This window comes from Talpa europaea (assembly GCF_964194135.1).
Source record: "Talpa europaea genome assembly, chromosome: 2".
In the NCBI taxonomy this organism is placed as follows: Eukaryota; Metazoa; Chordata; class Mammalia; order Eulipotyphla; family Talpidae; genus Talpa; species Talpa europaea.
In genome coordinates this window covers 108,178,538-108,201,094 of record NC_140068.1, presented here as the reverse complement: position 1 = coordinate 108,201,094, position 22,557 = coordinate 108,178,538, and positions in this window count along the sequence as shown.

Here is a 22,557-nt window from a genome sequence, read left to right as displayed (position 1 = left end):
GGACAGGTCGAGTTTGAGGGGGGACACCGGGGCTGGCAAGGCAAAAACATGCCTTTACCGGGTCCAGCGCCGTCGCTGCAGCCACCAGGGGTCCCCTCCCTCCCCCCTCCTCCGCGGTGGCTTTCCTCCTGACCAGCACTCATCTGCCCAGGTGGCAGTCAGTGCCAGTGCCCCCAAGAGCAGCAGCAGGAGGGGCGGCAGTCCCATGACTCTCACCTAGCCGGCCTGGGAGGCCAGGAGTCCAGGCATGTGGGTGCAGACTGTGTAACGGGAGTCACTGAGATGCTGACTGGCTGCTCTGCAAACCCTCCAGGCAATGAATGGGGAGTGAGAACTGGAGGTGAGTCTTGAGTCCAGGCTCCAGGGCCCCACTCAGGTGAGAGGGAGGAGTGGAACTGCAGGGAGCTGGGGAATCCTCAACAGTAACCTTCATGCCCAGGACACCGCCCTGGGGTCCAAGACCTGAGAGTCACACCCGGGACCTGGGACTTTGCCCTGCACCCTCCCCTCTGCACCCAGACCTTTGTCCTGGCCCTGGAACTGCCTCACCCATTCTCAAACATTTTTTTTTTCAGTCTTACAAATTCCCAAGGACCCCCAAGTATAATTTTATGCAGATAAAACTGTCAATCTTCACCACACAAGGAATAAAATCATTTAAACATGTTTTTATTTCATTTAGAAGATTATTAATAATCCAATGCATGTTAACTATTTTAAAGACAAATAACTTTCTGAAAACCATCATGGTAGTGAGAAGTGGATCTTTTACAGTTACAGTTTTGCAAGTGTCTTCTCTGTCTCATTACAAGTAGGATTGTCATATTTTCTTTTGCATTTAGTCTGTTGTTTTGGTCAGTCAATGCAAAAATATACAGCCTGAAAGAAATATGTAGGAATAAATTTTATAATCTTTTAGGATAATTGTGAGTATTCAACTTTGTTACAACATTGATAACAAACTGAAACTGTGCAAGTGGTAGTCTTTCACATGTTATTTGCAAAGACAAACCTGATACGCTATCACTGAATATTTTCTATTCTATTACATTATTTCTGTAGACCTCTCTTACATATTAATGGCTCTTACTAATATATGATTTTTAAAAATAATGCATTGTTTCACTAGGCTGTGTGATCATTGTGTTTATTATTCTAGAATCAAATTTTAAAAATCAAATATATTTTATATTCCAAAGATCCTAAAGGACCCTGATTTCAAACTATACTACAAAGCCATAATAATCAAAACTGCATGGTATTGGAACCAGAACAGACACACGGACCAAGGGAACTGAATAGAAAACCCAGAAATAAACCCACAGATTTATGGTCAACTAATCTTTGACAAAGGAATAAAGAATATGCACTGGAGCAAACAAAGTTTGTTCAATAAATGGTGCTGGGAAAACTGGGTCGCTACATGCAAAAGAATGAAGCTTGAGTACTACCTCACATTATGTACAAAAACCAACTCAAAATGGATTAAAGAACTAGACATAAGACCTGAAACCATAAAATACATAGGGAAATATATAGGCGAAACACTACATGACATGCACCTCAAAGACATCTTTACAGACATATCACCCAAAGCAGTGATAGTGAAGGTAAAGATAAATAGCTGGGACTACATCAAATTAAAGAGCTTCTGTACAGCAAAAGAGACAATAACCAAAACAAAGAGGAATCCCCACCAACTGGGAGAACAATTTTGCACACAACACTGATGATAAAGGACTGATCACAACAACCTACAAAGAGCTGATGAGACTCAACAAAACAAAGAAAATAATCCAGTCAAAAAATGGGCAGAATGGGCCTCCCCTGGTGGCACAGCGGTTGGGCACTGGGTTGGGAAGCTGCCCGCAGCCTCTGTAGCACGGGTTGCCTGCGAGGGTCCCACATGGCACACAGACCTCTCCTGCCGTGCCTACTACTCCCCTCAGCAGTGTACTTTGGTCCCTCTGCCTGTTCTCCCTGATCTGGCTCTGGTGAATTCTCTCACCCTCCAGCGCTTCTGACTATACCCAGTGCTTGTATATATATATATATATATATATATATATATATATATATATATATATAAAAGTCAGCAAAACTTTGAAAAAAAAAATGGGCAGAAGAGCTAAAAAGACAGTTCTCCAAAGAGGAAATACAAATGGCCAACAGGCATATGAAAAAATGTTCAACATCACTTGTAATCACAGAAATGCAAATCAAAATGACAATGAGATACCACCTTTCACCAGTGAGAATGGCACATATTAAAAAAACTAGCAATGAGGATGCTAGTGGGCAAGGATGTGGAGAAAAAGGAATGCTCCTGCACTGCTGGTGGGAGTGCAAACTGGTCCAACTGCTATGGAAAGCTGTGTGGAGATTCCTCAACCTACTAAAGATAGAGCTTCCATATGATCCAGCAATCCCACTCCTAAGTATTTACCCAAATGGCACAGAAACATTAATTCAAAAGGGCACCTGCACCCCTATGTTTATAGCAGCACTATTTACAATAGATAAGCCTTGGAAACAACCCAAATGCCCAAAAATGAATGACTGGATCAAGAAGATGTGGTACATATACACAATGGAATATTACTCAGCAATCAAAAAAGATAAACTCATGCTATTTGCAGCAACATGGATGGTGCTGGAAGGGATCGTGCTCAGCGAAATAAGCCAGAAAGAAAAAGAAAAATACCAGATGGTCTCACTCATAACATGAATTTAGAAAACCAAAATAAGGGAACAGGAAAAAGAATAACTACAATAAAGAAAAAATCAAAATCAACAAGCAACTATAAACCAGAGACACACTACCAGGGCAGAGCGGGGGAGGAGGGATTGCTGTCAAAATAAGGGGGGTGCAATTATATGGGGAATATAAAAAAAAAGAAAAAAGAAATATATATATTATATATATATATATATATATATATATATATATAAAACACAGATCCCAAAGGAAAAATGAGTTGGTACAGGTAGTTGTCAAGCTTATAGTGATGGGACACAATTTTCTAATACCTGGTTTTCCCTTGGGGTTGCATTTCATCAAGGCAATTAATTACTATCAATTGTCAACTGTCAGTAGATTTTCTTTTCTTTTAAAGATTTATTTATTTATGCATACAAGTACTGGCGTGCGGGGGTGGGGTGTGGGAGAGGGGGATGAGAGGATTCACAAGAGACAGAGTAGGGAGCAGAACAGGCAGATTGACCGAAGTACACTGCTCAGGGGAGCAGCAGGAAAGACAGGAGAGGTCTGCTGCCCCATGTGGGTCACCTCCCTGGCTGGGGATCAAACTCTGGCTGCACTAGTTACAGACAGCTTCATAATGCTGATGCTTAACCCCTTGTGCCACCAGGGAGGCTCCTGTAAGTGGGGGACAGACACACATTCAATTTCTAGAAAGTGCCTACAAGGTAACTAAGTCTATATAATCATAGTTTTGTCATTCATTCCTTCAAATAAAGATGGTGTTGCCTAAAAAATGAGTCTATTTAACCTCATACAAATTATTTTTCTTGAACATAGTACTTTAGATAGTAGCAGACGTGATTTATATGTACTGAACTTACTTTGTTTCCTCAGGCAAATTCTTTCTCTCAGGCTTGAGGAGATGCTCCCTGCTTTCCTGACCTCCCTGTCCAGGGCCCCACAGCTCTTCATACTGGACAGGGTGGTCTCTGTCCACATCCCTGCTCCCTCCCTCCTGCTCCCTCCTGTGCAGCCCCTCTCCTCTGGGCTCAGGTGCTGGCCCTGCCTGGGGAAGTGTAGGCTAAATGATTGTCAGGCTTTTCTACCTTTCCGCCATTAGGATTGATAATGGATCCTTGAGGTCCTGAATGCATGCCTGATGGCGGGCACCTAGATTAGGGTGTGGGCACTTAGGTGGGATTCACCTGGGCTGAGATGGGGTTTATAAGGGCAGCAGCACCAAAGTGAGCAGACCAGAAGAGTACAAGCAAGAACGGAACAAGCAGAACAGAAAGAACTAGCAGAAGAGAACGAGACCACTAGAGAACGCCAGAGAGCCCAGGAAGAGTGAAGATTCACCAGGGGCTGGGAGGCCTGCCAGGCACCCCTGGCTGCAAAAGTCAGTAGCCTACCTATACACAAACAATAAATCTGAAGAAGAAGAAATAAAAAAAAAAAATCCCTTTTATTATCGAGACAAAAAAAAATCAAATACTTGGGAATAAATCTAACAAAAGAGGTAAAGGACCTATACAAAGAAAACTATAAAACACTTAAAAGAAATAGAAGAAGACACAAAGAAATGGAAAGACATCCCCTGCTCATGGATTGGAAGAATAAACATTATTAAAATGGCCATCCTACCAAAAGCAATATACAGATTCAATGCTATTCCAATCAAAATTTCAATGTCATTCTTCAAAGAAATAGAACAATTATTGATGAAATTCATATGGAATCACCAAAAACCCTGAATAGCCATAGCTCTCCTGAAAAATAAAGAAGGGAATGGAGGCATCACACTCCCAGACTTCAAACTATACTACAAAGCCATAATCATCAAAATTGCATGGTATTGGAACCAGAACAGACACACAGACCAATGGAATCAAATAGATAATCCAGAAATAAACCCACAGATTTATGGTCAACTAATCTTTGACAAAGGAGCAAAGAATATGCACTGGGGGGGAGTGAACCAGAGACACTTTATGGGGGGTGGGCAGTGGGGAGGGGAGGGATTGGGGTCAAAATAAGAGGGTAGTAACTGTATGGGGAATATGAAAATAAAATTTATTTTAAAAAAAGAGTTGCAAATTTTAAAAAATATTTTTAAATAATTGAAAAGAAATAAAATAAAATGGATATGGGAAAAAAAAGAACTAAATGATGTTTGCATTTCCTGTGTTCTTTATATCATAATAAGGAAAATGGTAATAAACATTGTTAACATTGGTGACAATGTTTGTGCAATTTCAAGAAGGAATTTTATTTGTTTCCCCTTAAGTAGAGAATTGGAAATATGATTCCATTACCAGATTTTGACAAAATGTCACAAGTGAGATCTTCTGAGTTGAGATTGAGCAGAACCAAGAAGAAAAGTGCCTGCCACCTGGCCTTTAGGGTTCAGAGACCCCCAGAAGAGCAGGAAGCTTACTTCCATTGGCAGGTCTGGAGACCCCAGAGGAAAAAAGTCTTGGGGACCTTAAAAGGAGGAAATCTACCCAAAGGTACAAACATTGCAGGTGGAGTCAGGCAAGACCGTCCAGTGGCCTAGTTTCTGAGGCCTGTGCAGATGGAATGTTGAGAGCTCAAGCTAAGATCCCCTATGAAAAGTTCAAACAAAGTCAACAGAAATACTACTTGGTTATGCTGTCCTATGAGTTTATGAAAAAATAGGTAAAATAGGATGGAATTAGGGCCTCCCCTGGTGGTGCAGCTGTTGAGCACTGAGCTGGGAAGCTGCCCCCAGCCTCTGCGGCACTGGTTCGATCCCCGGCCACCGGAGAGGGTCCCACATGGTGCGCAGACCTCTCCTGCTGCCTGCTGCTTCCCTCAGCAGTGTATTTCGTCAGTCTGCCTGTTCTGTTCCCTGCTCTGGCTCTGGTGAATTCTCTCACCCTCGCATACTTCTGACTGTACCCAGTGCTTGTATAAATAAATAAATAAATCTTAAAAAAATAGGTTGGAATTGGATTTAGTTCACAAATGCACTTTGCTGTAGTATTTGATCAAACTGGGATGAAGGTGGAAAGAAAATGATTTTAATAGTAACCTCTCTCCACTGGCCCTACCACCTGAAAAGCCCCATCACCATCTCCTTTAATAGGAACCTCTGTTGAGGTTTTTTATTTTTTTGGCTAGTATCGATTGATTGTTTTCTAGAAATGTGGGCCTTTATCATGCCAGTTATGTTTAGACAATGTCTCTTGGCGGATTGCTATTTTTATTGAACACACTGCAGAGAAAACTGTCTTCTGAGGCCAAATCCCAACATTCAGACACCTGACTTTCATCATCATAAACATGGTCACAAAAATTGCAAGTGGGAAATTGTCAGAGGAACAGTGAGGAGCAATATTTGAGCCAGTGGGTGGCATGCACAGGCAGCTGGATGGTAGAAGGTAGAGTTTTCTAGACTCTATCCCTTCAGGTAACTGATGGTAGAAGGTGGAACCTTCCAAACTCCAGCTCCTCAGTGGGGGTTGATGGGAAATAGGGCAGAGTTGAGGCTTTTGACCAGTTAACTGCTGGACTTTGGCAGTCTTGCTGTAGGCACTTTGATAATTGTACAGCTGGGGCTTTGCCAGTGAAACCTCTGGTGAGAGCTATCTGTGGAGAACCCACCAGTTTGCCACAATCAGCTTTGGCTTAGAACTCAGTCTCTGCTCAGTGGACTCTAGCAGGGGTAGGACAGGTAGCATCTGGCCATGTGCCAGTTTTCTTTCTCTCTCTCTCACTCTCTCTCACGCTCTCTTACTCTCTCTCTCTCTCTTTCTGTCTCTCTCCTCTTTCTCTCCCTCCCTCCCTCCAGAGTATTCTGTTATTGTTTCACACTGTGTCTGCTTTGGGGTCCTGTCACTGATCCAGTCCCTGGGCCTGGCCTCAGGGAGACAGTGTGACAAAGGACTTGGTGCAGGAGAGGAGGGGCCAGGGAATAGTCCCAGGTCCCTGGTGTAGTACTCAGAGTTTCAACACCTGGGGTGTGTCTCTCTGTGGTGGGAAAGTTCTGGTGGGGATTTCCTAGGTCCTCTCTCACATAGTGGTCCTCCTGGTGCATACTCTTCACTCAAGCAGGTCTCATTGTGTGTAGAGTTTCCATAGAAGCCAGTCAGCATCACCGCCTTCTGGGTAAAAAAGTCTCCATGAAATGCCACCACACACAAACTGGAAGGAAGCAGGTCATGATGCCACAAATGCTATTCCTGCCGGTCTCTGGGGCCCTGGCCCTGTCAGAAGCCAGGGCAGGTGAGAATGGGGTTGGGAGGGAAAAGGCCCCTGCCTGAAAGAGCATGAAGACCTCAGGCGGGAGAGGAAGGCACAGGACCCAGGAAAAGGCTTCTCCCCGGGTCCTCTTTGTGCCCTCTCAGCCCCACCCTGTCCCGGTCCATTTCTGTCCCTCCCAGCCTCCCACTGTCCTCTTGGTCCTTAAGTCTCAGGCCTTCTCATCCTGCCACTCCTTATCAATCTCACAAACTCCTCCTTGTCCCCTTTCCCCCTCCTGAACGCATCACTCCAGTTTTCCCTCCTAGAGGAGGGTCAGCCAGAGTCTCCCCTTCCCCAGCCCCAGGTTCCCAGATGTCCTGGCCGGGTATAGGGGAGCCCAGGTACATAGCCATAGGCTCCGTGGGGACACTGTTCGACAGTGATGCAGCGAGTCTGAGGACTGAGCTGCTGCACCCTGGGGGAGTAGGCGGGACAGGAGTATTGGGAGCAGGAGACAGGAATGAGGAGGCCAGAGCACAGACATTCCCAACGTGCCCAGACACCCTGCGGGGAGTCTACAACCAGAGTGAGTAATGCGGCCCCCGGCCAGGTCACCATCCCCATCCTCACATTGGTCAGGACTGCCCCAAGGCTCCGGATTGGAGGGGCCACCCTGAGACTATAGATCCTGCCTGGAAACTCACCAGCGGAGAGCCCGCGGGGCTTTCATGAACTATTTCATTCTGTTTCGGTTTATTCCTGGCGGGAGGGCAGGTGCGGGCCTTGGTGACAGGGCGGGTACAGGGTCTCTGTGAAGTGAGGCCCAACGGGCGCTTCCTCCGTGGGTTCAGTCAGTGGGCCTACAACGATGAGGATTATCTGGCCCTGAGCGAGGACCTGCGCTCCTGGACCGCGGTGCACACCTAGGCTCAAAATACCAAGTGCAAGTGGGAGGAGTCCAGTTGGGTTGAGGAATTAAAGAACTACTTGGAGGGCATTTGCGTAGAGTCTCTCCTCAGGTTTCTGGAGAACTGGAAGGAGATGCTGCAATGTGCAGGTGAGAGGCTCTAGGGAAGCCTCCCAAACTCCCCTCTGGCTGGAATATCGAGAGTAAAATGGAATAACGGTGAGAACACCTCCCGTTTCTGGTTGGAGAGGGAGGTGAACCCAGAGATTTTCATATTCAAAGCTAGAGAGAGACTGGCCCTCTGGGTGAGAGAACTTCCCAGAGGGTCTGGGTTTTGTTTGTTTGTTTGTTTGTTTGTTTGAAGACCAGTTAAGAAATCCATTTTCTCCAGAGATGAAAGGTGAGGGGGGGAAGGGGGCATCCCTGAAATCATCCTTCACCCAATTTGCCCCGCAACCATCTTGGGAACCATGCCTTTCTCTCAAGGTCTTGTTTCAGGGTCTTCATTTCAATGGGAAATGAGAACGTTTTTGGAAATGTGGACTCCCCATTTAAGCACAACCCTGTTGAGGAGCAAAAGTCTCTGTTTTCCTCTTTAGAGATATGCATCTTCCTACCTAGGTCTCTCACCCTGACTCGAGAGAATAGGAGATAATCTCAGATTCCCCAGGTCAGGCTGGTATCAGGTTTTGTGCTTCCTTTTCCCAAACCCATTGTTGTCTGCGCATTTTGAGGATGGTACGCTAGTGCTGCTTCAGTGTGCATGGAGAAAACACAAAGTGTGAATGATCTCACCCTTCTCCACAGATCCCCCAAAGACACACATCACCCACCACCCCATCTCTAACCATGAGGTCACCCTGAGGTGCTGGGCCCTGGACTTCTACCCTGTGGACATCACCCTGACCTGGCAGCGAGATGGGGAGAACCTGACCCAGGACGTGGAGCTGGTGGAGACCAGGCCTGGAGAGGATGGAAACTTCCAGAAGTGGGCGGCTGTGGTGGTGCCTTCTGGAGAGGAACAGAGATACACGTGCCATGTGCAGCATGAGGGGCTGCTGGAGCCCCGAGTCCTGAATTGGGGTAAGGAGGGGGACATGGGTACAGAGCTTCTCAGGGGAATTAGGAGCCTTGCTGGAAATTTCCCTTCTCTTCCAGTGCCCCCTCCTCGGTCCTCCATCCCCACCGTGGGGATCATTGCTGGCCTGGTTCTCCTTGGAGCTGTGCTCACTGGAGCTGCGGTGGCTGCAGCTGTGATGTGGAGGAAGAAGGAGGGGGATGTGGGCACAGAGGCTCTGCTCAGGGGATCAGGAGCCTTTCTGAGAACTTTTAGATGGAGGCCTGGGGCGCAGGGTCTCACCTTCCCTTCCCTTCCCGTGGCCCTCCTCAGTCCTCCATCCCTACCGTGGGCATCATTGCTAGCCTGGTTCTCCTTGGAGCTGTGCTCATTGGAGCTGTGGTGTCTGCAGCTGTGGTGTCTGCAGCTGTGATCTGGTGGAAGAAGCACTCCGGTAAGGAAGGGAGTGGGGGATCTTGTCCACTGGGGGCTTTCAAATGTCAAGTAGAACTTCCCCTACCTGGTTAACAGTAAGTACCATCCACACACAGTCTGGGGCTGATTTTTAACACTCATTCTTTTGTAAAGAATTATGAAAATGAATCACAAAGTGAAATGTTCACCCTGATATTTCTGCTGATGTGGGAACCCAAGTTCCAGCAAATGGCAGAAGGAAAGGTCCCTGCTAAGGACAGATTCCAAGAGGCAGTTGGTCCAGTCCCCCCTCATGTCCTTCTCTTCATATTTCCTGGTTCTGCCCTGGGTCTTCAGTCACAGTCTAGAAACTTCCCTGTGGTCCAGGACTTGGGCATTCCTTTAGAACCTCTGACCTGACATCTCCCTGGTCTCACATGATGTTTCTTCCCAAAGGTGGACAAGGAGGAAGCTACACTCAGGCTGCAGGTAAGTGTGGACAGTGTAGATGGAGCCCATGGGGTAGTCACCCTCATCAGTCCCTCCTGTGGTCTCATCTCTGTGTGGCTCTGACCAGGTCCTGTTTTGTTCTCCCCCAGGCAGCAACAGTGCCCAGGGCCCTGATGTGTCTCTCAGCTGCTAAAGGTGAGGCCCCGGAGGCCTTTGGTGGGAGGGGCTGGAGCAGAGAGGATGGGACCAGGTTATGGGGAAGCTGCAAGGGGGACAGTCTGAGGATGCAGTGGACTATAGAGAATGTTGACACTTAGTGGTGCACCTGACTTTGTTCCTGATTATTTTCCTTCACAGTGTGAGACAGTTGCCTTGTGACTGCTGCAGTATTTCTTCTCATCCCCACTTTGTGCCTTCAAGATCTTCTGGTCTCTCTTGCTCCAAAGGGCATCTGCATGTGTCTGTGTTCCTATTAGCATAATGTGAGGAGGTGAGGAGACTGGCCCAGCCCTGCCTACCCGGTCCCTCCCCACACTGACCTGTGTCTCTCCCTGATGACTTTCCTGCTCCAGCAGAGGTGGGGCTGACTCCATCCCTGCCTGTACTTTATTTTTCTGAGGAATAATGTCTACTTTCCTATCGAAAATAACCATCCTGACATGAAATTATTTTTTTCTAATCTTGTTGTGTTGAGTTGTTAGGTTAAAAAAAAAAGGTTCCTAAAATTTTATAAGAAATAAATGGAAGTTCCGAGGACCTTCTAAAATAATGTTTTTGCTATGCTGTGTTTGTGTTTATTCTGGGGACAGAAAAACGTTGAGATGAGACCTTCCTTAGACTATTGTTTCTACCAGGTTTTGTGACCACAGGGACTCAGACATCACCTGAGCTTTTCCTGTCTTCAGGAATGTGGGTGGAGGCTATGTGTGGCTGGGTCAACCTATACTCACTCAGATATTGGGCCCTCAGGCCTCCTACTCTGCATTTTACTTCCTTGGTTTTCATTGGCTTATTCTTGCTCTTTTTCATGTTTAGAGATCAGACCTTATTCTCCTCTGGGTGTCCCTGTTTCTGACAGCAGCAGGAAACATTTGTCACATTCACAAAAGGCCCAGGACAGCCCCTGCACACAGGAGTTAGAGATGAATTTTCAGGCCCATCCAGTTTTTGGCTTCTTTTTAGGCCTTTTTTCTGAATTATTAATTCCATCTTCTCTTCAACTTTTTTTTTAATAAATTTTTTTTAAAGATTTATTTATTTTTATACAAGAACTGGGGTATAAGCCAGAGGAGCAGGAGGATGAGAGGATTCACCAGAGACAGAGTGGGGAACAGAACAAGCAGACTAACTGAAATACACTGCTGAGGTGAGCAGTGGGCGTGACAGGAGAGGTCTGCCATGCTATGTGGGAATCTCCCTGGCCGGCTGGGAATCAAACCCATGCTGCAGAGGCTGCAGACAGTTTCATAGCACTGTGCTCAACCCACTGCGCCACCAGGGAGGCCCTCTTCAACTTTTTTTTTTCTTTTCTTTTTTTCTTTTCTTTTTTTAAATAATAAATTTTATTTTTATATTCCCCATACAATTGCAACCCCCCCATTCTGACCCCAATCCCTCCCCTCCCGCCCCCCACCCCCCAAAAAGTGTCTCTGGTTCATAGTTTCTTGTTTTTTTTTGATTTTCACTTTCTTATAGTTATTCATTTTCCTGGTCCCTTATTTAAGTTTTCTAGATTCCTGCTATGAGTGAGACCATCCAATATTTTTCTTAAGAATAAGCCTCTTCAACTTTTTTAATGAAACAAATTTAGGTATTAGTGGAGAGGAAGATCAGATAATTCCTCCTCTTAGATCAGTTCCTGTTGGGTTTCTGTCTTCTCTGTGGCTGCCCCCTCTCTCTGTCATCAGGTCTGGTTATTCCAGTGCTGCTCTGGTCCCAACTCATGGGATGATAAAGTAAAATCTAAGTTACATTCACTGTTGGTGAAGAATAGGACCCATAAGCCTAGGATCTTCTTTTCTGAAGTGATAAATGTGCTCATGTGCTGTGGTGTGCAGGAGGGTTGGTGGGGGAGGGGACAGCAGCACTTGGGAGAACAGAGGGGGCACTGATGTCACGTGAGTGGAGGTGTGTGTACATGTAGCCTGAGGCCACACTTGTAAAGACACTGTCTCTAGAACAGGGGGGGTACTCTACACTGATCATTCATAATCTGATAATTGTGACAGATGTGTGACAGGCTGTTTATATCTAGGCAACCTCAGTGAACTAAGAACTGGCAAAACTTGCTGGCCTGTGGAACATGTGTCTTAGTGGGAAAGGGAGATTGGAGACTTGTGATAGTAATAAGGGATGTGTCTGACTAGAAGTGTGGTAACGTGATCCAGAGTCAGTGTGGGGGGACAGGAAAGATGGCTGCCTTCCTAATGTGGTCAGAGTCACCTCACTCAGAAAGGTACCTCTGAGAAAAATCTGAAGGACATGAATCACCCATGAGAATGCCTGGGGAATGTTCTGTCCAGGTAGAGCAACCTCCAGCCAGATGCATGAGGGTGGGTACATATCAGTGTGTCTGGGAAGAGCAAGGAGGCCAGTGTGGCTAGACTGGAGGTAATTGAGATGGGATCCGTGCTGTGGAGTGTGTGTCCTATGGGAAATCTCGAGTATGTTGTAAGGGTTTTGTCTTTTCTCGGAGAAAGATGTGGTTTACACAACCTTTCTGAACAAAGTTCAACCCATATGACTTCTCTTTAGAAGCCTCAATCTAGTTGCCGTGCACCACTCAAGAGGTGAAGGTGAGCAGTGGGAAGATAAATGTAGGAAACTAATGTAGATTCCAGAATAGAAAGGTAGGTAGCTTTGTGGGGGAGTGAGCAGGAAAATGATAGAATGTTATTGATCTGGATATATTTAGAGATGGACTTGACAGCATTTCTTAATGGATAAATTTGGGTTATAAGAAAAAGGGGCCAAGGAAGAGACCTAACATTTCAGAATGCATGTAGAGATACGGAGGGCCTGCACTGAAATGGGGAAGACTCTCGAAGTAGCACATTTAAGGAAATGGCATCCTAGGTATTCTTTTTAGGAAAGTTGAAGCTGAGACCTAAAAGAAATGCACTGATGGTGGCAACTGGACAGGCAAATCTGGAGCATAGATGATTTTGTTGATGCGATGTTGGACCGCACACTGATGCTGTGATGGAAACAGATATTTCACGGCCTTGAATGAGAGTGAGTTTATATGTGTGAGAAATGCAAATAATTAGTGTCCAGAAGGTGGACTGTGGTGGTTTTCGGTTGTCTACAAATTCCTCCGTATTCAAGAGGTAGAGACAACTCCCCTCCCACGAGTGTGGGTGGACTTACTCCTCACCGACAGAATAAGCAGAAGCAACAAACAGTTTTAATGAACTAGGCCAAGACAGCATGTGATTGCCTGCCTGGGCTCTCTGTTACTCACCTGCCACATTGGGTGGACACTAGGCTAAGGGGCACCCACATGACAAAGCACCGAGGCTTTTCCTAACAGCCATGTGCATAAGCTTTGATGTATTAATACATCTTTGCCTGTCCATCAAGACTTTGCCTGGCTGACATCTTGATAGCAGCCTTGTGAGACTCAGATCTGGAACCACCAGGTAAAGCTACTCCTGGTCCCTCAACCACAGAAAATGTGTGAAATACCAAATCTTTCCTGTTTTAAACTGCCTAACTTTAGAGTAATTGTTAAGAACATGTAGGTGACTGGGCCTCTCCTGTGGCGCAGGTGGTTGAACGCAGTACTGTGAAGCTGTCTGCAGCCTCTGCAGCGGGGGTTCAATTCCTGGCCGGCCAGGGAGATGCCCACATGGCACAGCAGACCTCTTCTATCTCACCCACTGCTCCTATCAGCAGTGTTTTCAGTCTGTCTGACTGTTCTGCTCCCACTCTGTCTCTGGTGAATCCTCTCACCCGCCCACACCTCTGGTCTGTACCCCAGTTCTTTTATAAATAAGTAAAATCCTGAAAAAAAAACATGTAGGTGACTAATGCACAGGGAGCAACAAGGTGATGAATGGCTTGTTTTTCATTAGATCAGAGGAGGTGGGAAGAAAATGGAGGGACACAGTCTAGGTCCTCTAGAAAAAAGCTGCCAAACATGAATTCTATATCCCCTGAAGGAGGCCTTCAAAATTAAGTGACTTAAAAGTAGTAATTGTGTTTTAGCATAACATTTTAATTTTCCTATCATTTTTGTATTCTTTTTTAAAGATTTATTTATTTATGCGTACAAGAGCTGCTGTACAGGCCAGAGTTGTGGGGGGTAAGAGGATTCACCAGAGACAGAGTGGGGAACAAAACAGGCAGACTGACTGAAATATACTGCTGAGGGGATCAGTGGGTGAGTCAGGAGAGGTCTGCTGTGCCATGTGGGTAGCTCCCCAGCCAGGTTATCGAACTCATGCTGCAGTGGCTGCGGCCAGCTTCATAGGGTACGTCGTATCCCCTTGCGCCACCAGGGAGGTCCCAGTATTATTTTTATTTTATAATCATAAGGATTATAATACACGTTGTTGACTTTTAAAAGTCTACTTCCGATTACTAAATTAATAGTTTACACAAATATAGAAATCTTGTAACCATTTAGAGATTTATAACCTGTGCGTCTTTTATGTTGTTGTTACATGTGATATATTTATATGTTACCAACCTACCAATGTTTAAATTTCAGTTTAAAACATTATATGTTTATTGAGAATGAGAAGGGGGCCAAAAAAGGAGAGAGAGTTTTTTGCGTTTAGTGAGATATTTGCATATCTGATGCTCTTCCTCTTTTCTGAGATTCTGAGTTTCTACTTCATATCATTTGTCCTCAGCCTAAAGAACTTCCTTTGATATTTCTTACAGTGCAGGCCTTTGATGGCAAAATCCTGTTACTTTTCTTTTATCTGAAAACCTATTTGCCTTCATTCTTAAAGGACATTTTGGTGAATATAGAATTCTAGGTGAACAATTTATTTCTTTTAGTAGAGTTATTTTGTACTTTTTTCTGGTCTTGTGTTTTCTGATGAGAAGTCATCAGAGAGGAAAGGAGGAACAGAGGTGCCAAAACAAGAAAATATCATGATGGAGGAAATATCTACCACACCAACCACTATGATGAATCTCATACTCTCTCCAATTAAAAGGCAGACAAGGCTGCACATGAGCAGTAGTCACTGTGGTAAAAAGAGGACACAGCAAGACAAACAAAGAGGATCCCCTTGGTTTCAGAACACCTCCTGAAAAAGAGGAAGGCTTATCAGACCTTCAGAGCCACCCAGGCAAAGCAGGCACTTTTGGAAAAGAAGGAACAGAGGAAAGGAAAAGAAGTCAGTTTGTAGAGTAAAATCATCAATAAAAGGGTACCCCTTTCCTTGGGCTTAGGGGCACAAGCAAAAGTACCAGGACACAGATGGACCACTTTGCTAAGAAGCTGCATCAGCAACAACAAAATGTTGCCTCCCAGCAAATAAGTAACTTCAGAGAAAGACAGAATTCAAGATTCATGGCATTGCTTAAACTCCCAATTCCCAGAAATAAGGTTCTAAATAGAGCTAGATAAAGAAGAAATAGAACACCTAAACAGACCAATTACAAGCAGCGAAATTGAAATGGTAATCAAAAACCTCCCCAAAAACAAAAGCCCAGGACCTGATGGATTTACAAATGAATTCTACCAAACATTCAGAAACGAATTAGTGCCTATCCTTCACAAACTCTTCCAAAAAATTGAGAAGGAAGGGACAATACCAAACACGTTCTTTGAAGCCAACATTACACTAATACCAAAACCAAACAAGGACAACACAAAAAAGGAAAACTACAGGCCAATCTCCCTAATGAACACTGATGCAAAAATCCTCAATAAAATTTTAGCTATCAGAATCCAACAATGTATCCATAAGATAATTCACCACGACCAAGTAGGATTCATTCCAGGGACACAAGAATGGTTTAACATCAGAAAATCAATCAACGTTATCCAACACATCAACAAAAAGAAATATAAAACCATATGATAACATCAATAGATGCTGAGAAAGCTTTCGACAAAGTGCAACACCCATTCATGATAAAAGCCCTTGAAATTCTTGGGATACAAGGAACATACCTCAACATCATAAAGGCCATCTATGACAAGCCAAAAGCCAGTATCATTCTCAATGGTGAAAAGCTGAAAGCAATTCCATTAAGATCTGGAACAAGACAAGGATGTCCACTCTCACCACTGCTTTTCAATATAATACTGGAAGTCCTAGCCAGGGCAATAAGACAAGAGAAAGACATACAAGGAATCCAAATAGGAAAAGAAGAAGTCAAACTATCACTATTTACAGATGATATGATTATATACATAGAGAACCCCAAAAACTCCACAGAAAAACTAATTCAACTCATCAATCAATTCAGTAAAGTGGCAGGATACAAAATCAACACGCAAAACTCAGTAGCTTTCCAATACACAAACAATAAATCTGAAGAAGAAGAAATAAAAGAAAAACATCCCTTTTATTATTGAAACAAAAAAAATAAAATATTTGGGAATAAATCTAACAAAAGAGGTAAAGGACCTATACAAAGAAAACTATAAAACACTGTTAAAAGAAATAGAAGAAGACACAAGGAAATGGAAAGACATCCCCTGCTCATGGATTGGAAGAATAAACATTATTAAAATGGCCATCCTACCAAAAGCAATATACAGATTCAATGCTATTCCAATCAAAATTTCAATGTCATTCTTCAAAGAAATAGAACAATTATTGATGAAATTCATATGGAATCACAAAAAAACCCCAAATAGCCAAAGCTCTCCTGAAAAAAAAAGAAGGGAATGGAGGCATCACACGCCCAGACTTCAAACTATACTACAAAGCCATAATCATCAAAACTGCATGGTATTGCAACAAGACCAAACATACAGACCAATGGAATCAAATAGAAAATCCAGAAATAAACCCACAGATTTATGATCAACTAATCTTTGACAAAGGAGCAAAGACTATGCGTTGGAGCAAAGAAAGTTTGTTCAATAAATGGTGCTGGGAAAACTGGGTCACTACATGTAAAAGAATGAAGCTTGACCACTACCTCACACCATACACAAAAATCAACTCAAAATGGATTAAAGAACTAGACATAAGACCTGAAACCATAAAATACATAGAAGGAAATATAGGCGAAACACTACGTGATATGCACATCAAAGACATCTTTACAGACACATCACCCAAAGCAGTGATAGTGAAGGCAAAGATAAACAGCTGGGACTACAACAAATTAAAGATCTCCTGCACAGCAAAAGAGACAATAACCAAAACAAAAAGAAACCCCACCGACTGGCAGAACATTTTTTCACACAACACTAATGATAAAGGACTGATCACAAAAATCTGCAAAGAGCTGATGAGACACAGCACAAACAAAAAAAATAATCCAGTCAAAAAATGGGCAGAAGAGCTAAAAAAGAAACTTCTCTGAAGAGGAAATGCAAATGTCCAACAGGCATATGAAAAAATATTCAACATCACTTGCAATCAGGGAAATGCAAATCAAAACTACCATGAGATACCATCTTACACCAGTGAGAATGGCACATATTAAAAAAAACCAGCATCAACAAATGTTGGCGAGGGTGTGGAGAAAAAGGAACTCTCCTGCACTGCTGGTGGGAGTGCAAACTGGTCCAACCATTATGGAGAGCTGTGTGGAGATTTCTGGACCTACTAAACATAGAGCTTCCATATGATCCAGCAATTCCACTCCTAGGTGTTTACCCAAAGGACACAGAAACACCAATTCCAAAGAACACCTGCACCCCTATGTTTATAGCAGCACTGTTTACAATAGCTAAGCTTTGGAAACAGCCCAAATGTCCAAAAATAGATGACTGGATCAAGAAGATGTGGTACATATATACCATGGAATATTACTCAGCATTCAAAAAAGATAAACACATGCAATTTGCAGCAACATGGATGGCACTGGAAGGGATCATGCTCAGCGAAATAAGCCAGAAAGAAAAAGAAAAATACCGAATGGTCTCACTCATAGCAGGAATCTAGAAAACTTAAATAAGGGACCAGGAAAATGAATAACTATAAGAAAGTGAAAATCAAAATCAACAAAAAACTATGAACCAGAGACACTTTTTGGGGGGTGGGGGGCAGGAGGGGAGGGATTGGGGTCAGAATGGGGGGGGTTACAATTGTATGGGGAATATAAAAATAAAATTTATTCTTTAAAAAAAGTAAATAAACACATTGATATATAAAAAAATAAATAAATAAAACATTAAAAAAAAAAGAAATGTCTGGGTTGGATGATGCCAGGAGATGGGACATGATGCCATTAATTGATATTTATAGCCTTAAGAATGAATGAAGTTGCCACAGGAGTGATGACTGTCGAAGAGACTAAAAAGGGAAGGAACAAGGCGAGGGTGTGGAGGGTTACCCTTGCTGAGCAGTCCCATCAGCCCATGCCGGGAGCTGACTGGCTCATCATTGTCTGGGAGGCAGGTAGACCAGGAAGTCCAAAATTCTAGTGTGCACAGGAATCACCAAGGATTTTTTTAAATCTCACAGAGTTTGGAGCCTGAGATTCTGTGTTCATAGCATGCTACTGATGTGCTGGCTTGATCACACACGTTTGGTAGCAAAGACAATTTAGGTGTCCCGCATGGCTGTGCATCATCTCAGCTGCAGAGCTTATTAAATACCCGAGTCCTTGGTTTTGTAGTTGATACTCTCAGCTGATGGTCTGGAGATGCCTGAGTATTTCAAGAAGTTCTCCAAATCACACTGGTGCTCAACTAGATTTGGAGCCATGGTGGACAGTGATCAGACAGTGCCCTGATGGGGAGGGATCTACACCTATGTTGAAAATTGTTTATTTTTCTCCCTCAGAAAGAAAAGGGAAGTAGAGATTCTATTGTCAATTATGAGATGTGATGTTGGGACTTAGCTGGGAATAGTCAACAGTTCAGCATAACAAAAACCTGGAATGCCTGCTGTCCGAAATTGTTGCCAGATTGACTTCTTGGAACAAACAATGGAATCCAAAACTTGTCTACAGTATTGGGGTCTAATATTATATTGGGCAAAGTCACAGGATACAGTTGAGGCTACACAGCCAGGAACAGAATCCACCACAGTCTACCTGGGTGAGTTCCACAAGGAACAGCTGCCCCAGCTACTGGACACAGATGTCACCACAGACACGGCTGTGATCACCAAGGGCCCTGCAGCTCAGGCGCCATCACTGCTGATATTGACAACTGGACATTGTCGCTGCCGACACTACCCTTGCCCAATGCATCCTGCACAGTCCCAGCCTCTCTGTGCCACCATGTCCAGCAGGTGGTCCAGCTGGTAGAGCCTTGAGTAGTGTCCACCTGCAAGACTGAGAAAATAGGTTTCCTTCTCTTATGGAGGAAGGTGGCCTCTGCCTCCTCCCAAGACTCTATGCATAGAATTTTCTAACGTAGGAAGAGAGCTCAGGTGCAGGGGATGAGGTTCGCTACAAGAACAACAATTTCAATGTTTGGAGAAATGATGTGAGACTGGAACTTTCCCTGGTAACTGACAGGCTCTCAAGCTCATCTGGGGGAACAAGTAATAAATGAAAGACTTTCTTCCCACTCATTCCCTTGATTCTATTTATTGGGTCCTACCTTGGTCTCTCCAGTTTATACACACATCTCATCACTGAGGGATGGTGAGATGATCACTCAGATGTCATCTCCCTGTCATCTCTTACTAGGATCAGAAACCCCAGGTCCATCAGCACTGGTGTTCTAGTTCAGTATTTATATTTCCGTGTACATGAGAATGCATCAGGGCTGAGAATCTCTAACACTCATCAGTTTTGATGTGATTCCCATAAAGGGCTAAAGAAACAAGGAAAACCCCACCACCCTATACTCCTCAGTTAGATGTGGTGTCGCTCAAAGTCGGGACCAAGAATATCTGGCAGGAGACCCAAAGATGTGATGTAAATGTTTACATTTTGCTCCTCTTTAGCTTGGGATGAGATGAGGTAGGGTTTACTTGCTAACTTTGACTCAGTTTCTCTTTGTGGGATGGCAAGAGTTGTTCCAATCAATTCTCTGATACTCCCTGCAGTACTGGAATTCAACTCAGCTCTGACTCCAACTTCCTGGAGTGTGCATCAGGTCCAACAAGTCGAGGGCTCCATCCACAAAACTGCGCTCACTTCAGATGTATGTCCTATGGATCAGGTCCTCATGTCACCTCATGGAAGAAAATAAGCAGAAATGCAGTCTTGAGTACAGAAAAACCTAGAGGCCAAAGTCAGCCTGAACAGGGCAGTCCAGCTGTGACGATCACCCATAGGCAGCCTTGAAGACCCAGCACACTGTAATTTCCAAATCCCTATGTTGCTGCTGGAAGGATAGACAATGGGATGTTGGGGGCCTCCCTGGTGGTGCAAGGGGTTAAGCACAGCACTATAAAGCTATCCACAGCCACTGCAGCATGAGTTTGAACCCGAGCCAGCCAGCGAGCTACACACATGGCACAGCAGACCTCTCCTGACTTGCCCGCTGCTCCCCTCGGCAGTGTATTTCAGTCAGTCTTCCCGTTCTGTTCCCCATTCTGTCTCTGGTGAATCCTCTCACCCCCACACCTCTGGCCTGCACCCCAATTCTTGTATGTATAAATAAATAAATCTTTAAAAAAAGAAAAAAAATTGATGTTTGGCCAGAACCGTAGGACCACAAAAGACATTGTATTTTATTTTTTGGATTTATTTATTTTAATTTTGGAGTTTACATTTTTGCTCTCCCAGATGTGCACATGTTCCTCTCACCCACTGCCAAACCAGTTGTGCCCACACCCCGCCTGCCTCCCTCTCCCGCCTCCTCTTCCTTCCTGTTCTCTCTGGTGACCATTGCATTAATTCACTCAGTTCAAGATGTATTCTTACTATGTTGTGACTGTGTTTGACTATTGGTTATTTTATATTCCACAGGTGAGTGAAACCATTGATATTTGTTTTAAAAAAAGCCTATTTTAAAATATAGATCTTATGACCCAATTCTTGCATTTCTCACACGTAATTGCATCTGCTCACAGAGATAATTTAATGTATACACACAATGCACCACCTAGCTCTTACCTACAGATGTTAGAAAATTACCAGACACTGTCTTCTAAAACAAACACTTTGCTGTAGAACAAGGCAGGTGATGTTTTTATTGTATGTGGCCTGGCTTGCAGTGGCTTATAAGTTACATGGGTAACTCAGGAGAGTGGGTGTTGCTGGCCCCACTCCTGAGGCAGCCTCGCTTTTGACACTAAAAATAAGCTCCTTTATTGAACCCTTTCTCATAGCAATGATCCTCTCAGTCAACACTTGCACACCATTCAATTTGTCTATAAATTGAGGGGGCACCCAAGTTTGATATATTAGTAACTATAGTAACTAAGTTTGATATATTAGTAACTATAGTCACTATGCTGTGCAGAACATCTCTGATCACTTCTGTGTTTAACTTGAAGTGAGTGTCTTCTCCCCACCTTTTCCCATTCTACCACCACTAACCCCTTCCAACCCCCCAAACCCACAATCTGCCAACTGCATGGTTTAAAAGTTTTATTGGCAGTTTCATTATGTGAGTATGCTTGATTGAAATCATTGGACATTGGTGATGCAGCTCAGCCCCCAAACCCCCCCCAGAGGTTGGAAAGCTCCTCTCCCAGAGGACTGAAAGTTCCTGCCCTCTAACCCTGTGTCCTGCAACTTTACTGAATTCATTTATTACTTCTAATAGTTTGGGGAAGACATTCTTAGTGATTTCTATACATAGTATGCCATCTGCGAATTGTGGCAGTTTTACTTTTTCCTTTCTGATTTGGATGCTTTGTTTTTCTTGCCTAATTCTCTGACTAGCACTTTCAAGACTAAGTTGAAGAAAGATGGAGTGAGTGGGTGTTTTGTATTGTTCCTCATTTTAGAGGAAAAACTTAATTTTTCATCATTCTGTATTACTTTAGCGGTGGGCTTCTCATGCCTGGCCTTTATTACATAGAGGTATGTTCCCCTGTCTGCCCAGTTTGTTGAGAGTTTTTTGTCAGAAGTGGATGTTGAATTGTGTCAGATCTCTTTTCTGTATTGTTTATGATAACCATATGATTTTCAACCTTCACTGATTTAATGCTGTGTGGCCTTTCTACTCCCCAAGTGGCTACACTAATTTCAGAGGCTCTGCTCAGCCTGACTCAACTTTAGTGTCCCTTCTGCCATTACCCCTCCTCTTGTCCTCATTCCCAGACACGTTCCCTGTATTTCTGCCTATAAGTGGAACAGTCAAGTCATTGTCTTGGAGTGTAGCACCCTTCATGGGTCACACTCACTCTCATTTTGACTGGTCTGAGCCCAGTCCAGTTTTAGAAGCAAAGAGGGATGGCAGGGTGAAAAATGATAGAAGCAAGCAGAAAATGAATCAACAAGCAGAATAATCACTAATGAAATATAAATGATTCAGGAACTTAGCAGGGAAAGTTGCTTTTATTTTGAGTATAATTGCCGATTTCAGAAAATCATAGCACTGATTTTCTCAGGCTCAGTGCTGCGAAATTTCAAGTTCACTTACCACAGACCACCTTTTTGGTCTATGTTTCAACCAATTGAATTGTAGTAGGTAAGAAGGGATGCCCAGATCTTGATCATGTGGAGGGTCTAATAGGAGAGACCCCTGTTTCTTCATAGAACAGGGTGCTCTATGACTGAAAAAAAAATTCAAACCAATTTTACACCCTTCAGGAAAAT